The sequence below is a fragment of the Sus scrofa genome, chromosome 2 (genome assembly GCF_000003025.6).
Source record: "Sus scrofa isolate TJ Tabasco breed Duroc chromosome 2, Sscrofa11.1, whole genome shotgun sequence".
In the NCBI taxonomy this organism is placed as follows: domain Eukaryota; kingdom Metazoa; phylum Chordata; class Mammalia; order Artiodactyla; family Suidae; genus Sus; species Sus scrofa.
This window is the reverse complement of record NC_010444.4, coordinates 131,908,217-131,912,620: the sequence shown is the minus strand read 5'-3', so window position 1 is coordinate 131,912,620 and position 4,404 is coordinate 131,908,217. Positions and strand designations below refer to the sequence as shown.

The 4,404-nt window shown below is 37.7% G+C and overlaps 1 pseudogene; it reads left to right on the top strand.

Moving 5' to 3' along the window:
* LOC100518002 lies at window positions 1,243-1,724 on the top strand (annotated as a pseudogene).

Sequence of the window (4,404 nt, the reverse complement as noted above, 5' to 3'; positions counted from 1 at the left end):
TAAATCTGGTGGGAGCTAGATGGCTTGCAATAGGACAGAGAATGTGGAAAATTTTATTGAGGCAAATAATATGCAGTTGATCCTTGGACAACACAGGTCTGAACTGCATGGGTCTGCAACTGAGCAAGTCCCTGCAGGGCCTTCCTAGGAAGGACCCCTCCCCTCCACGCTCTCTGGTTTGGGTCCTCTCTGAAGTACCTAAGTAACAATATCTGATGCACATTTCCTGAGTTGTTTTACAGATGCTAAACCCCCTATGAGATGGAAGGAGTGAACTATGGGACAACCTTGAGCATGTAGCCTGAGGACTGATAGTGTGAACTCCTGTGCCATGGCCCATGAGAGAATTACGCATGAGCTGATCACACACCATGTGGGCCCCCTCCTTCACCTTGCTTTAAAATGCTTTCCTGAAACCCAGTGGAGAGTTTGGGATTTTTGAGCATTAGCTACTGCACCCTCCTTATCTGGCATCAACAGTAAACCCTGCACTTTCCTTCATCACGACCTGGTGTCAGTAGATTTGCGTTACTATGGTGCAGGTGAGCAGGTCTAAGTTTGTTTTGGTAACAGGTCCACTTATATCTGCTTTTTTTTTTTTTTAACGCATGCTATAGTACTACACAATGCAAATTCAACCACAAAGTCGGTTGAATTTGTGGATGGAGAATGATAAATACAGAGGGTTGATTGCGAAGCTGTACACAGAAGGTGAGCAGCCCTAACTTCCTATTTAGGGATCACCTGAAACTTGTGATGATAAGCCTACAAACTAAGCATTGTGGACTTCACTAAGCAAAGAACCCAATGGTTTGTAATGCTCTGGTTTGTTCTCTTTCAAGGGTATTTCTTCCCCCCTTCTCATTTCTTTCATCTGGGAATAATTTCCGCCCCCCAAAGGAGGACATTTTCCTTCTTAAGATGCTGTTGTCCTCTATATAGCTGCCATGTGGATAATGAATTACTGAATTTCCAGAGTAGATGTTAGGAGACCAGAGAAAGGAAACCAAACAAGTAATTATAAAAACTTGGACAGAGATTGTGTGATAGTAAAGGTAGGGAAAGTGATGGATATATTTGAGTAATATCAATTCATTAATATTGATGAAATGGATTTTAACTGAAATGTAACCTCATTAGTTATCATTTTAGTAACTAAACATTTGATTATATCTCACACATTGCTGAGAAATGACAAAAATAAAGTATTGTCTTCCTAGCCTGGTGGTCAACAAGGAGGGCATGTTTAGTAAGAGTGTGAAGACTGTGAAGCCCAGTGGTGGAAAAGGAAGCAAGGACCTCTAAGGGTCTCCTTGAGCTGGAAGTGAATTCTATTTTAAGGCCCAGCTAAGGGAGCTGAATATAATAGCAGTTAAAGAAACTGAAGTTGATAGTGGTCAGAAAGCTATTACCATCTTTGTTTCCATTCCTCAACTGAAATCGTTCCAGAAACACCAAGTCTGGTAAGTACTTGAATTGGAAAAAATGTTCAGTGGGAAATATATTGCCTTTAATGCTCAGAGGAGAATTCTGCCTAAGCCGACTCAAAAAAGCTGCACAAAATAAGCAAAAGCATCCCAGACACCACACTCTGACCGTTGTGCACATGTGATCCAGGGAACCTAGTCTTTCCAAGCAAAAACGTGGAAAAGAGAATCCAGGTGATACTGGATGCCATCCAACTCATCAAGATTTATTTGGATAGGAGTTCCCTTGTGACATAGCAGGTTAAGAGTCTGGTGTCACTGCAGCAACTAGGGTCGCTACTGTGGCACGGATTCAATCCCTGACTCAGGAACTTCCACATGCCTTGGGTGTGGCAAAAAAATCATTTATTTGGATAAAACACAGCAGAACAATGTGGAACACACGTTTAAAACTTTTTTAGTTATCCATAAAGGCAACATGAGTAATGATATTAATATTAAATAACAGTCTCTTTTGTAAACAAAAATGACAAAAATATTATTCTAAAATGTTTTTAAATAAAGTAAATTTCATAGTCTAATTTCAAAGACATTCTAGAAATAAGAGAAGCTCCATTTTGGAGGATTAATAAAGTCCCAACAAGGCAAAGTACAGCTCTTTTTCCAGAAGGTACTACCAAGTTCTTCTTACCTGAAACCACTTATCTAAGAGAACGACTTGCAACTACTTAGGTTACATCATTTTGTTTTACTGTTTTTAATACTGCCAAGCAAAGAGCTGTAGAGAGATCTTAACACTTCATTAATCCCATGTGCATGCAGCACGGACCAAAATCCAGCTTTGGAAATAAGGACGAGCCCTAAGGCAAAGCCTCCATTATATCTATCTGAAAATAAATTAAAACAAATCCTGAAGGATGAGCATGAAAGAAATACTTTATAATTGATTCCACAAGTCAGAAACACCCCGAGCTTTCCATAGATTCTAACAACACATGACATCAAACCCGCACAAGTCCAATGTGATCAATTAGTAATTTACCTGATACAAGAAAAAATTCAGAATTCCTACAATGTTTTATCAATAATATGCTGTACACATGAAAATTAGACCTACCAAAGCAAAAATATTGTTATATATGGTTAAGGGGAAAAAGCAGTCAATAGAGATCCACCCTAAAATGGCCAAGATGGTCGATTTAGCAGACAAAAATTTAACATCGGTATTATAAATATGTTCAAAGGACAAAAGGAAAATGCAGTCTTAGGGTAGGAATAGATAGAGAATATAGGCTAAAAATGGAAATTATACATACTAATCAGGAACCGCTGCTTCTGCCCATGAATGATTAAATATGACAGGAATTTCACTTCCTCCAAAAGTAGAAAATCCAACAAAATACAGCAAACAAATGATTTAAACACTCTACGAAAACCGAAAATGACTCTTACTACCTTAAAGAAGGGAAATAAAGTAATGCATGTAAATGCCAGAGCTTGCTGCTGAAAAGCATTTCTATGTCACACCTCAAACAGGAGTAACCCTATCAAAGTCTTATTATCATTGAGTATAGAGACAGAAATGAGGGTTCAGGGAGGCAGAAACAACTAGAAATTGTGAAGTAGAGTAGTGGAGAAAGAGAAATTACAGAAAAAGAGAGCACACACTCCAGAGACCCAGAGAGAGGGTTCCCCTCAAATATTTGGCTGCGTACTGATCTGCACATGCATGAGAAAAACTACCCAAGATCAGAAAAGTATGAAAAGCAATAGGTCAAATGATTTCTACAGTGTATACAGACCTCACGAGCCAGAGTTTAAAGACTTTAATCAGTGAGGCATTTGATATCCAATGGGATTTCACTGACCTAAGACTATACTAAATAATTTTAAACGTAAGCCTCAAAAGTCTGAAATTCACATAAAACTTAACTGCAACATTCTTTAAAGCAATGCAGTTCAAGTCAACATTTAACAGCATCCTACAGTCATTGAAAAATAACAAGATGAGCAAGAAGTAGGAAAATATTATGTATACCTAGAGAAAATCCATAGACACAGACAATGAAGTACCAGAAGTAATTGATATAGCAGTAAGTATATTTAAAAAGCTATAACCAAAATCATAAATTATCAAGGATTTAAAGGAAAACATAAGCATAATGAGACTAAAATCAAATGCCTAAAGATGAAAAGTATAATATCTGAAATAAAAATACAATACATAGGCTTAAGAACAGATTAGAAGACAGTGAAGAAAAGATCAGTGAACAAAAGAAATAAAGATAGGAAGTAAGACTGATCTTAATCTCAAATGACATGCTTGTCTACACAGAAAATTCTAATTCATCTATAAGAAAACTAATGAGGAGTTCCCGTCGTGGCGCAGTAGTTGACTAATCCGACTAGGAACCACGAGGTTGAGGGTTCGGTCCCTGGCCTTGCTCAGTGGGTTGGGGATCCAGTGTTGCCGTGACCTGTGGTGTAGGTTGCAGATGCGGCTTGGATCCCACGTTGCTGTGGCTCTGACAAAGGCTGGTGGCTACAGCTCCGATTAGACCCCTAGCCTGGGAACCTCCATATGCTGCGGGAACGGCCCAAGAAATGGCAAAAAGACAAAAAAAAAGAAAACAGTGAAATTAAAAAGTGAATTTAGCAAGGCTGTGGGATCCAAGATAAATATATATTAGCTGTAAAATTAGTAAATAATTTTAAAATTACAAAAATAATATCTAAAAGCACAACATATTTAGGAATAAATTTAATGAAAGATGTGCAAGAACTGTACACAGAAAAACTATAAAAGACCCTTCGGAGAAATTAAAGATCTTAATAACTAGGAAAATGTACATTTTTTATTGGAAAACTAAATTTTGTTAAAATATTAATTCTACTCAAATTTATCTGTGGATTTAACACGGTCCCCCCAAACCCTCCAGCAAATATAGTTTTATAGATCAATGGAACAGAAACTGAG